Genomic DNA, 14,263 nt, shown 5'->3' with positions numbered 1-14,263 from the left:
ACACCATGATGCCGGGTGTTGGCCCTGTGTGCCTCGGTCGTATGCAGTCCTGATTGTGGCGCTCACCTGCACGGCGCCAAACACGCATACGACCATCATTGGCACCAAGGCAGAAGCGACTCTCATCGCTGAAGACGACACGTCTCCATTCGTCCCTCCATTCACGCCTGTCGCGACACAACTGGAGCCGGGCTGCACGATGTTGGGGCGTGAGCGGAAGACGACCTAACGGTGTGCAGGACCGTAGCCCAGCTTCATGGAGACGGTTGCGAATGGTCCTCGCCGATACCCCAGGAGCAACAGTGTCCCTAATTTGCTGGGAAGTGGCGGTGCTGGCCCCTACGGCACTGCGTAGGATCCTACGGTATTGGCGTGCATCCGTGCGTCGCTGCAGTCCGGTCCCAGGTCGACGGGCACGTGCACCTTCCGCCGACCACTGGCGACAACATCGATGTACTGAGGAGACCTCACGCCCCACGTGTTGAGCTATTCGGCGGTACGTCCACCCGGCCTCCCGCATGCTCACTATACGCCCTCGCTCAAAGTCCGTCAACTGCACATACGGTTCACGTCCACGCTGTCGCGACATGCTACCAGTGTTAAAGACTGCGATGGAGCTCCGTATGCCACGGCAAACTGGCTGACACTGAGGGCGGCGGTGCACAAATGCCAGCGCCATTCGACGGCCAACACCGCGGTTCCTGGTGTGTCCGCTGTGCCGTGCGTGTGATCATTGCTTGTACAGCCCTCTCGCAGTGTCCGGAGCAAGTATGCTGGGTCTGACACACCCGTGTCAATGTGTTCTTTTTTCCATTTCCAGGAGTGTATTTTATACCCAGTACCGACTATAGGAAGGAATCCGTAAATTGAGTGAATCAACTTATCGTTGAGGTATGAGTTTGTGGCAATATTGTACTCAATGTGGATTGTGCTGACTGGTAGTATTTCTACAACTTAATCTGATGAGTAAAATTTACTTTTGTCTTTCACGAAAAGACGATCCTTTGCAAAACCTAGCAGTGGACCTATTGAATCTCTCTGTCTAAAGTCAGTTGTAGCACTCTCTGTCCGTAATCCAGATTTAAGGGTGTTAATGTTTGCTCGTAGTTCAGTACCTTTTCCTGACTGTTTTAAGACTCCTTTTAAATCATCAATATCGTAGGCACCAGGTTGTATTTGTAGAATCTCCTTCTGACTGTCAATTTCGAGATGCAGTTTATTTTCGCTATTTGTGATATTTGGAATGCTGTTATAGGTCTGCAGACCAATCAACGCAATACTCCAGTCCCGTGCACTTACATCAATTGGCGGAAAGTAATTTGCACGTTATACTGATCCTCGCTCTTTTAATGTCAGAGTGTACGACATTGCATCCAAACCTCAAATGATGGCTCTTTTATATGTGTGGATGTTCGCACACCAGATCTTATGATGAGAGGAGAAAGCGCGCCTTTCCAGACTTCTCACCCTTCGGTCTAAATATCGCGCGCATTCCACAGGTTTCCTGATGCAGACAAAGACTAATTTTCCATGGCTGTGATGAGGAACATAACGCAGGTATATGTTAAAGTTCTGATATCTCCGGAAATTGTAGAAAACACTTCTTTTGGTGGTGAAGTAGCATTGTAATTCTTCAGGCGGTTGTAAATTCCCAAATGAATCGAAATATTGTACTGTATTTGCACTTTTCTTAACATACGCCAACCAATGGGTCCCTGGACCCCCAACAACTAAATTTACAATTCCGCACTCATTAGTCCGCCACATGGCCTTCGGTAATGTATCCCGCATAAAGATGCCACGAAATGCAGGAATGTGAAATTTTTCTTTAACAATATTAGCGAGATCTTTATTCGTGAGCCTCAATCATGTAGTATAACTAAAGGACTTTTTTTTAAATTTATGAAGCGGACTAGTCCTTTCCTGTATGGTTTCAAGTAGAGACTCTTTCCGATAGCTGCTGCTTCCATGGCCCGATTATGTCTTCTGGTTTCCTCTAGTTTCGCCTGTGCATTCTGTGCATTTTTGACCGTTTTGGGTCCAGTTGCAGCACCACCTGTAAATGAACCTACCGCTGACAGAGCTACAAGGGCTCGAAAGAGGAAAGGAATAATTCCGCCTGATGTCTTTGGTAGTGGATGACCCTAGGTGGTTTAATTAGTCTTCTTCTTCTTCTTCTTGTTCTGCTGCAGTACATGTCCTGGTAGGAGTCGGATGGAGCGTATTCGGAAGTCATATCCCTCTTGATGTATGTTTTTACATGGCAGAGTTCATCCCACTTGTAGTCAGAAAGCCAAACGTTAATATTTTTGGCCACATTTTCGAGCACTAACGCAGTTGACAGGCTACTGTTTTGTGAAACTTCAAGTCCTACATGAAGACGCTTTGAGTCATTAACTGTTAACACATAACGTGAGGAGGAGAATAAAGCCTGTGGTGCACTGGAGGCCGGTATCCTCTCATCCACAACATCCACACCAGCGTGGTTAGCCTGCTGTTCTTTCACTGATGGTTGTACGTCTCTTGTGCGGTGATCAGTGGGCAGTGCGTACGAAGGAAGGAGTCCAGTACTGTGAAGCTGTCTCAAACGCAGTCTCTGGCACTGACATTAGCACCTGGGTATCCTGCTCCAGCATGCTGAGAAACTGTACTACAGGATCCTGTGTGGAAGAGTTCGAGGTCACCACGTGTGCAGGCTCCGACAGGTTGGAGCCTTCTGATGCTGACGTCACGGGTGACGCTAGCGGAAAAAGAAGAATATTCATAAGCATAATATGCTGCTGCTACAGAAATAGTAATAACAATAATAATAATAATAATAGTAATTTTGTGAATTAGATACTTACTTTTCTGCTGCTTCCTCTTCCTATTCTGCTGCTGCTGTGGTGACTGACGCTTCATCTTGACTGACTGACTGACCTGAACAGAGCTCGAGCAGCTGCTGAGTCCTCCTTATGGATGGTATCATCCACCTACGTTATCATGACGCCGTGTTCATATTTGCTGAATCGTGTGATCACAGGACCTATTGAAGCGCCCTCTGGCGGTGAGCTGGTGAACTAGATCAATTCTTTTGTCTGCTGCATCGGAGGCAGTCGTCTCTTGTGGGCTGGGAGCGTATATGGTGCTTTTAGAAAAGGCAGACAGTTCCAACAATAGCAGATGTTTCCTTGAGATGGGTATTTCATCTTTAAAGCATCTCACTGCAGCGAATTTATTTGCAGGACCGTATTCGTCCTCTTCATTTGTTCGAGCATTAATGCGTGCTCCCATTCTGCATGTAGGAGGCTATGGGGGCAGTTCTCGACTGTATGCTTACAAACAACACAGCTGTTAAATTCATCCTGCTCAAAAACCAATAACTCATCGATAGAACACATTTCGCATGGCTACGAGGACTGGGGGGGGGGGGGGGAGCAGCTGATCTTCAGTGGTATATACGGAGTAACAAATATGCATAGACTGAAGCGAGTTGACATCAACTGGACCACTCTTCCGTTTTGGGAGAGTGAATACTTCATGACGAATATCTCGGCAGTTCTGGTAGAGGGACTCCTTGCACTATTTAAAGGCACTGGTTGGCGTTACTAGATATACAGGCAGCGATAGCACACAATAAACCTAGTTTCGGTGCAGACAGTGGCGGGTTAGACCTAAGTTGATTTAGCTCTCCTACTAAAATCAGTCAATCAAATCTCGGCAGTTTGCGCATGAGCATGTGCTGGTTATGATATGCATCCTGGCTCCATCCATCTACATTGCCGAAATCTCCTGAACAGAATTCTTATTCCACTTACACACGTACACTCCTCCATTATCATACTCTCCCATACGTGATGTAGTGAACTGTGGCTACAGTCCTCCCTCGAATGTCTACATGTAATGCAGCTATCGAAAGCTCCTCTATCCTTCACATTCATTGCGATGATCGAACACATGACGATGGTTTGACAACGACAGCTCAGCAAAGATTGAATGTGCACTGTCAATTCCAGTCACCTGAGTGGCGAAAAAAAAGTCCCCATCTTGGATAACGGTACTCACGTCATCAGCTGACATCAAGACAGCGTCCTCTGTGTACCAAGCCACATGGTGGATACACCATCTTGCAGCCATCTTGTTTGACGCCAATGTCGCCATCTTGGATGACGTCACAGTGGCAACCTCTGATGGTATGGATATGAACTAAGTCAGGTGCAGTCCACACTCAGTGGCGAACACATCTGTTTGAAATTGGTTAAATAATAAAGACAAGTACATTTTTCCTGCAATTTTCCTAGGTGTGACGAATTATCATGTTGGCATTTGAACTTCCCGCATTTCCTGGGGGGCCGGGGGTTAGGTTAGTGGAGGTAGCACAATTGACCTTTTTCCCGCCAAAATACGTCATCTTGGATGACATCACGGTGGCGCTCTCTGCTGGCGACGATATCAACTAAGCCAGTTGGGCTCTAGAGCTCTTGGAGAACACACATGCTTGAGACTGGTTACATATAAAGACAAGTCCCTTTTGCCCACCATTATTCTTGGTGTGACGGATTATCATGTTGGAATATGAACTTCCTGCCATTTTTCTGGGTGAGGAGGGCCATGGCACTTTCTCGCCAAAATTCAAACTTCCTGCCAAAATCCGCCATCTTGGATGATGTCGTCACCGCCATCTTGGATAACGGTAGTTTGGGGTAGAAACGGTGTAGTTCCAATACTAACGTGACAGTCAACTGTTTTGTGCAGCACATTTGTACTTAAAAATAAATAATTTTCCGTTCCTCATAATGTACTAATCTATTTTATAGTACCTGATTAGTGCTTTTACAAATATTAACTTGAACAAATTGAATAAATGTACATTGTTGGCGGAATAGTGCTTGTGGCGTCTGTGAGACGCTACACGACCTACAATGAAACAACATCCTGCCTGACCACTGCAAGGTTAATCTTATTGTTTGGTTTTGTCATCTTAGGAGATTGCCTGACGTACAGTATATACAGTAGACTTAGATAATTTTTATCAGATATTGTACGTTATCACTTCATGTTAATGGTACCTTTTTCATGACATGTTGTTGTCCTGTACTTCCTTTTATGGTTCTGTGGTACGCACCTGATGAGTGTAATTTTGTTCTGTCAATTTTTTTCCAGGCTGACTACTGTTTTATATGATAAAATGTTAACATTAAGATGATTTACTAGTCATGTATATGAGATATACATTGTAGGTTGATGTGTCTCTCATACCCTCCAATGTACCCATACTCCAGTAGAATTATGTCAAACACGTTTTTTCTGAAGCACTAATTTTAATATATATGTTTATATCTCCAGGTATTAACTGTAATTTTTCCTTGGACCTACTTTGGTACACTTCCTTCATGTCTCTCTAAGAGAAACTATAGGTTCAAATTATTATGTGCATCATTTTCACGACTTATCACCACTTGCATAATTCCACACTTGGCAGTATGTGTCCACATGTTTGTTCTAGGAAATTCGTTAATTTGGCGCTTTATCGATATTGTTCATGATGAAATCCTCATTTTTAGACGTTTTGTAATATCTGTTGGATAAGTAAGGTGTAGACCAAGGTCTACGTAACATTTAATGTTTTTTGTGTCAATATGCCTACAAGTACGAATGTTTGTTTGGCTATCATCTACTAGCATGTTTAATATTACAGTGTCAGGTTATTCAGTGCCTTATTGGTACATCACATTTTTAAAAGGAAATTTTGCGAACATCTTTACTGCTATATACACTGCTACCAGCAGTCCATAAAGCCAAATTTGGTGACTCGTCTGGTTGTATTGTGATTAGTTACCTTTTCGTGATAGTAATTTTACAGCTAGATCTGTATTTTAAAATAATCAACCTAACTGAAATGACTGTGTGGTCCTTCATACATAGTTACCTTATGATAATGGTTGATTAACGTAACTAGGGTGTAATTGAATGCTGGATGACCATTTGTACCTGTTTTTTAAGAACTTTGTAGTTTAACCAATTTTATGCTATGAACTCCATGTGCATTACGTTTATTTTGTTACTGATGTTTGTTTTTACACATCTCACGGATTATAATGCAATAATTATGCTACTGTTTAGCGTCTATATTGCAGAGGTTTGTACCTTATTGCTGTGGGATAGGTGTTTTCCTGTATTTAAAATGGCAGCTTTGTTTTCACTTTCCGTTTACATGAGAAACTACCAAAGAAGTTTGCCAAGGATAATTAAGTCTCCTGTAATCAGCAATTAACTCATGATCGATATGCTCCGTATCATATGAGGAAATAGTTTTTTGAAGGTCCTTGACCAACTCTTCAGTGTTTGTACCATGACAGTAATTACTTCTCCACCCTCCTCTTTAGTGTATATACTGTCCTGTTAACCGAAGTCACTGCTGAGTTAGCCCTATATGTCCTGTGTGGAACTTACTATATTGGAATTTACTAAGCATTACAATACCTGAGTTGTATCCATTGTCAAATAATGACGTGAGTACTGTACTTACCTTGAACCGTTTTTAACCTTGTAAGTGTTTACGTTCGTTTTGTACCTCTTCCTAATTTCTTGACATATTCCTAGGCATTACGTCTACCTGTGTTTGTACCTTTGAACAGATATCCGTTGATGATGGTCTAAGACCAAAATTGGTTGAAGCTTAATGTTTTCAGTAAAACACCTGATGGTCAAATACACATTTCATGAACTAAGAAATAATATTTGACTATAATAGAATTATAATGACCCAAAGTACAGCTCCAAATATTTGACAATAATAGAACAACTCGTAGAAATTACACAACTGAAGTTAGATAGTACTTTTTGACATCTGACCTTAATGTGTAAGGTAAGTGTTGCACAGTCTCTTTGCTTACTGGTACACGCTTCCGAACTTTACTAATAGTTTTCCTGTGACCTGACTCCACAGTCGGGACTTGTAGCAATCCATCCGCCATTCCTCTAATGGATTTCCCTCTACCCACATGAACGATTGACGTGTTAGTTGGAAACTGCACTGTAACCTTCACTGGTAAAGTCATTTTGAAGAACTTGTAAGGACGCTGGTACTTTGACAATTTGGTTTTGTCTTTGCCTTAGGTGTGTGTGGGATTCTGATCATTACACATTGACACACTCGACGTTGATGTAATTTTGCATCCTGTGTGGACTGTTGCTGTCGCTCCAAAGCTTTAGTCTAGGTTCCCTTTACTTTCATCCATACCTCCCGTATTCTTTCAGAAAGTTTCTTAACTGATTCACAGTCTGATTCCAATCTACGAATTATGACATCAAACAGGTATGGCATTTTTCTACCATGCACCACTTCAAAAGTCGAGGGATCAGTACTAGCGTGCCCCTTAGGGTTATATGCTCAAACTACATATTGCAAATATGTATCGCAGTCTGCATGGCCGCTGTTAACATAATAACTCCTTTTAGAGATTGCCTTAGCCTTCGTTCCGTCCTCCTGTTATTCTGTGGATGGATCAGGCTTGGCAAATTACGAAGGCAATCCAACCGTCCCTATTCGTGTCTTCTTGATCCTTGTCCCTGTAGGCCTTCATGCGAACATACCTGAGATATCTCATTGGAGCAGGAATATTGAAAGCTTAACAATTTCAAATAAACGTGACAAAAAATGAAGGCGCTTTCTAATAAAAGATTTAATGAGTCAAATAGTCACTGTCGAGACTAACTAGAGCTGAAATAGCTGACAAGATAGTGAGGTAAATTTGAAAATAATAGCAGCGAAACATTCAAAGTGATCCAAAACTGGTTTGGATGTTCTTCGTAAGACTAAATACAATCAAGGAAGCTCCCTCTGTGCAGGCCTTGGTAGGCTCAATGGTACCGACCGACCACCATGTCACCCCCAGGCTATAGACATCAGTGGATGTGGTAGCGCTGAATAATTTGCTCGAAGCATTCCAAATTGACGCTGTTTGTTCCTGTCGGTGTTCACAGGTTTTACAGCGTCCTAATTGTTCATTAATGAAGCCTACATGGTTCAAATGGCTATGAGCACTATGGGATTTAACATCTGTGGTCATCAGTCCCCTAGAACGTAGAACTACTTAAACCTAACTAACCTAAGGACATCACACACATCCATGCCCGAGGCAGGATTCGAACCTGCGACCGTTGCGGCCGCACGGCTCCGGACTGAGCGCCTAGAACCGCTAGACCACCGCGGCCGGCGAGAAGCATGTGATCACCACACTGAACGCACGACCGTTGTTAGCTTTCGTGATCGGAACCTTTACTTCTCAATCAAGTAGCTCTTCATTTGGCTTCACAAGGGCTGAGTGCAACGCGCTTGCCAACATCGCTCGGCTGACCCGGGAGTCACCCATCCAGGTGCTAGCCAAGCCCGACAAGTGATCTGACGGGAACTGGTTTTACCACTATGGCAAGGCTGTTGGCGCTAAAGGCAACGGAAAGAAGAAAATAACCGCTCAGCTTTCTGATATTCACCTCTTGCCGAAGTGCAAAAGTCAATGCACATAAGTCTGAAAAAGTATCAAGCTCGCCATTTAAAATTGTGCTGGTAAAAACAAAAGCAAAAAAGAAACAAGATCCTCGAGATAAGGAAGAACAGACAAAAGAAAGACATAAGAAGCTTAAGGAAAAATCTGTGATAAGAATGCTCCTTGACGGCACTTGTCCTCGCGCCTGGCTGGCAAGAGCAGCTGTGAAGGCACTCATATCTTCGTAAACTCTGCTCCACAGATAACACTGTATCACTGACGCCTTCGCGCGTGCACTGGACCACCAACCTCCGCTCTTGGCTCGGCCTTGTGATCACAACCCGACCTCAGCACTCTGACGCCGCAGCATTGTTGCCAGGGAGTGGGTGGGTCACATCATTGGCGTCAGACTTGGCTGCTACCACAGGAGTTTGGTGGTAGTGAAGCTACGTCTATAGCGCCGTTTAGCAGAACCGGCACGGAGATCCGTACGCTATGGCTGCTCAGGGGGAACTGGGTTCGGTCGCGGCGGCGGCCGATTTAAATACCCTCCGCCCGCGGCGCGCTCCCTCCGCCGTCCGCGCCCCGCGCCACGGTCTCGCGGTGGAACAGATTGCGACGGCGTCTGAGATGACGTCGGTGTGATGGCTCTGTCCGCCGTGGTCGTCACAACTACGCGTTTGCACGATTTACTCTTGATTAATCCAATCGCTGGTTCCCAAGCCTTGCTAAGATTATAGCCACAGTCACGGTTTATGAGGTCGTCATTGGTGCGACCTCATAAACCGTGAATTGACATGCCCTAAAGCAAGTATACAAACATTAGACAGACGTCTTCAATGTATAAAAAGGTTCACTCACCATAACACGCTGTGCTGGTTCTGCTAAACGGCGCTATAGATGTAGCTTCACTACCACCAAACTCCTGTGGTAGCAGCAAAGTCTGACGCCAATGATGTGACCCACCCACTCCCTGGCAACAATGCTGCGGCGTCAGAGTGCTGAGGTCGGGTTGTGATCACAAGGCCGAGCCAAGAGCGGAGGTTGGTGGTCCAGTGCACGCGCGAAGGCGTCAGTGATACAGTGTTATCTGTGGAGCAGAGTTTACGAAGATATGAGTGCCTTCACAGCTGCTCTGCCAGCCAGGCGCGAGGACAAGTGCCGTCAAGGAGCATTCTTATCACAGATTTTTCCTTAAGCTTCTTATGTCTTTCTTTTGTCTGTTCTTCCTTATCTCGAGGATCTTGTTTCTTTTTTGCTTTTGTTTTTACCAGCACAATTTTAAATGGCGAGCTTGATACTTTTTCAGACTTATGTGCATTGACTTTTGCACTTCGGCAAGAGGTGAATATCAGAAAGCTGAGCGGTTATTTTCTTCTTTCCGTTGCCTTTAGCGCCAACGGCCTTGCCATAGTGGTAAAACCAGTTCCCGTCAGATCACTTGTCGGGCTTGGCTAGCACCTGGATGGGTGACTCCCGGGCCAGCCGAGCGATTTTGGCAAGCGCGTTGCACTCAGCCCTTGTGAAGCCAAATGAAGAGCTACTTGATTGAGAAGTAAAGGTTCCGATCACGAAAGCTGACAACCGTCGTGCATTCAGTGTGGTGATCACATGCTTCTCGCCGGCCGCGGTGGTCTAGCGGTTCTAGGCGCTCAGTCCGGAGCCGTGCGGCCGCAACGGTCGCAGGTTCGAATCCTGCCTCGGGCATGGATGTGTGTGATGTCCTTAGGTTAGTTAGGTTTAAGTAGTTCTACGTTCTAGGGAACTGATGACCACAGATGTTAAATCCCATAGTGCTCATAGCCATTTGAACCATGTAGGCTTCATTAATGAACAATTAGCACGCTGTAAAACCTGTGAACACCGACAGGAACAAACAGCGTCAATTGGAATGCTTCGAGCAAATTATTCAGCGCTACCACATCCACTGATGTCTATAGCCTGGAGGTGACATGGTGGTCGGTCGGTACCATTGAGCCTACCGAGGCCTGCACAGAGGGAGCTTCCTTGATTGTATTTAGTCTTACGAAGAACATCCAAACCAGTTTTGGATCACTTTGAATGTTTCGCTGCTATTATTTTCAAATTTACCTCACTATCTTATCAGCTATTTCAGCTCTAGTTAGTCTCGACAGTGACTATTTGACTCATTAAATCTTTTATTAGAAAGCGCCTTCATTTTTTGTCACGTTTATTTGAAATTGTTAAGCTTTCAATATCCCTGCTCCAATGAGAAATCTCAGGTATGTTCGCATGAAGGCCTACAGGGACAAGGATCAAGAAGACACGAATAGGGACGGTTGGATTGCCTTCGTAATTTGCCAAGCTTTCAGAAAGCGGGTGATGTTTCTTATTCACTGAAGAAAGGGCAAAATCTTCCTTAGTAAACACCTCTGTGTTCACTAGATGTGTTCAAGCTACCTGAATCCCGTTAACAGCTTTCTCAGTAGTTGATGCACTGCTGTAAGCGTCTCTAAGTATAATACTGTTATGCTATTGAGCACAGCAAGTCCTGGATTGATCTTCATCCATTTGTCCACCTCTACTACATATGCCGCCTTCACACAACCAAAAACTGTTGTCCACAGGTCGTGTGATATGACTGGTGTGGGGCGGCAGAGAAACCACTGTTAGAAAAGTATCTGTGTAAAATCTCACAGCCAGAAGACTTAGATGACTAGCCTGATTATTTAGAAGTAACAAAAGTGGGTCTCTTTCACTTGGTATTCTATGATGAGCAAAGTGTTTCAGCCACTGACAAAGATGTCATTATATATATAGCTTCTGTCATAAGTAAGGGGCAGCGTTCCAGCGGATGCTTCGATGTGAAGTTGCTGTCTCATCCTCTTCCTGGAAAATATCATGGCTGTTGCATCTATTTATTCACAACCGATGCTAAAGAGTTACATGTTTGCACCTGTTACTATCCTTCAAAGTAGTCATCAGCGTTTTGTAGGACCCGTTGCCAGCTTCTTTCGCAATGCTGGTCGCAGATGATACTCTAAAAACGAACAGTATTATTGTGCATTAATGGTCTACCGTGGAGGAACATAAGGCATTAGTCGTACACAAGAATCACCATAACTTTCACCATACTAGGACTCTGACGGACTTTCGACTGTCGCTTCGACCCATAATGCTTTTCGAAAGAAGCCGCGACACTTTCTGCGCAACCCACCCATCATTTTGTACGACATGGCTGCTCTGTTCGGTCGATGGGACTGGGAAGTACTGTACCACCCACCATATTCCCCAGACTTAAGTCCTTCTGAATTTGATTTCGAAGATGAAGGAACCACTTTGTGGTATTCGCTTCAGAACTGTTCCACAGATTCGATAGGCAGTAGACTGCTCCATTCGCACCGTCAACAGAACAGGCTCTGCTAACGGTATACTACGCCTTCCACATCTTTGGCAACGGGTTCTACACAACGCTGGTGACTACTTTGAAGGACAGTAACAACTGCAAACATGTAGCCCTTTTATATCGGTTGTGAATAAATAATAGTTGCCACTACTTAAGTTGCAAACACCAGAAGCACTAAGACAGGCAACAATACTAACATTTTGACTTCTTTCCTATGAAGACACCTTACAGACCCCTTTTTAACCTACTGGTGAATTACTTTGGGTGTTTTGTTAGGCACTGTTGATTGCCAGGCGTCATGCCAGTTAAAGATCCTACGAGGAGGAAGCTTCTATCATTCATAAACTGATTTTAAGTTGTCAAAAAAGCTTTTAACTTGTATTTTATTAAAGCCGATTGCCATTCCCTTGGTATAATTATCTGGCTGTCCAAATCCTTTTCAACCATTTTCTTTTCATTGTTAAATTGGTCACTTAAACCATTAACTTCAGCAATATGAAAAGCAATTTGCATGGTTTTCTTCCTTGTCAAATCGTAAGACCGTACATCTGAATCTCTGCATATACTTGCTGGCTGTTCTTCCATTTCATCAGAAAAAATCTTCTGGAACCTCCCAAGAGAAGTAAGGACATACCCCTGTGGAAAAACGATTATCAAACTTTTCACTGAATGACACGTCAACACTAACAGCAGGGGCGAAAAATTGCTATATAGATTCGATCTAAAATTTACACTCTCACCTTTTAAACAGGGTTTGGAAGAGTAAGTCATTCTTTGCCAAAAGATTTGTAACTTGCCTGTTTCTTTCTTCGGCGAAAATTAACATCGTCTCGGTTTTTATCTGGTGTACGTGCCCCATTACTATACCTGACATATTAATAATTTAATTATGTACCCGCTAATAGTTATCAGCACAATAAAAACAAGCAATGTATACATAGAAAGAGGGCGTTGAAGACTGCGTATCCGAACGCTCCCAGTCTCAGCCGACGTCTTGACCACAATTGACACAAAAGGCCTAACATCAAATCTTACTTTCCTCCACAAATTCTCTACCGCAGTATATTACATTATTCAATACTGAAGTATCTGATCTCCATAATGGTAATTATACTGACCCAATGTGATTGCTGTATATTGCCGCTAAGCTGACTGAAAATATTGTAAGAAACTACTAAATAAAATTTCATATCTGCTAATCTGGCCGGGGTGATCTCAAGCGACGTCAGGAGACTGCGACTGTCTGGCTGGTAGCATGATGTGGCTGATCAGATTAACCAATTTAAAAATATAGCGATTCGCACTGTTACCCGACCATACATTCTTTCCCAACTTTTAACCTGTTTCATTTTCTTTCGCAACTTATTCCTTCACTTCTACAACTAAGAACGTCCACCCTGTTAGTTGAGTGGTCAGCGCGACGGAATATCTAACAGTCCGGGTTCGATTCCCGGCTAGGTCGGAGATTTTCTTCGCTCAGGGACTGGGTGTTGTGTTGTCCTTATTATTATCATTTCATCCCCATCGACATGCAAGTCGCCGAAGTGGTGTCAACCTGAAAGACTTGCACCAGGAGAACGGTCTAACCGACGGGAGGCCCTAGCCACAAGGCATTCCCATATACTATTAAGAATCCAAAATAAAATACTGTAAGTCAGTATTGTTTTCCAGTGAATGTTAGACACATATGCAGTGTGAATCAGCGACGAATACTTTCATATTAGACCACACTGAGTCCTTAATGTAATAGCTGTTTGCCCAGTACGCTATTAATGTTTGTGAATGTGTATTAGGAGTGAATGACTTTAAACACACAGCTATTTCTTATTGGTCTTCAGACGTATGACCAAATGTTGCCTCCTGGTATCCATAATTGAAACAACGTTTGTAAATAATGAACCTTCTGATACTATTCGACTGTTTTGTTGCAGAATGTCGTAAAAATGCAGATAAATCATGACGCATTTTGCTCTGGTATTGGAAGAAAGTGGCAAAAATTTGTAAAAAATTAACTTGTAAATGAATTTAACTTCTTTCTCATTGAACTACGGGCCAACGGTCATTGTTTATGGTGCCATGCATTCTTCCTAATGCATCTCATACGCATCCAAAAAGAATGCAATGGTTTAAGAATAATCACAGGGACGAGCTTTGCTTACAGCAGAATGAAATCAATGGCTGAACATGAACTGCAATCGGCACGCTGTGTCTCTTTGTCATGACCTGCTGAGCTCGCAATTCCAGCTACTTTTTGAAACAAATATTACAAAAACTATAGTTCAAGTACAACATAATAATTGCGGGAAGAACTATTAGTATTGAATGGCAATTAAAAAATGACATACTTAATCATAAATTAAATCTATATTTACTACAGAGACACGTACAGAAAATACTTCTGCTCAGTCTGATGGTGACAAGAGAAGTG

At 43.5% G+C, this 14,263-nt stretch overlaps 1 protein-coding gene across 1 annotated transcript in view; it reads right to left on the bottom strand.

Moving 5' to 3' along the window:
* The window catches only part of LOC126281648 (probable 4-coumarate--CoA ligase 1), a 142,136-nt gene extending 132,553 nt beyond the window's left edge, over positions 1-9,583 (bottom strand). The window contains exon 1 of the mRNA XM_049980785.1: positions 9,330-9,583. The gene's annotated coding sequence lies outside the window, so the exon portion shown is untranslated. The remainder of the gene's footprint in view (positions 1-9,329) is intronic.
* Between the last annotated feature and the right edge of the window lie 4,680 nt (positions 9,584-14,263).

Source organism: Schistocerca gregaria, chromosome 7, assembly GCF_023897955.1.
Source record: "Schistocerca gregaria isolate iqSchGreg1 chromosome 7, iqSchGreg1.2, whole genome shotgun sequence".
NCBI lineage: Eukaryota > Metazoa > Arthropoda > Insecta > Orthoptera > Acrididae > Schistocerca > Schistocerca gregaria.
Note: the sequence above shows the minus strand (reverse complement) of the source record. Positions and strands in the feature narration are given on the sequence as shown.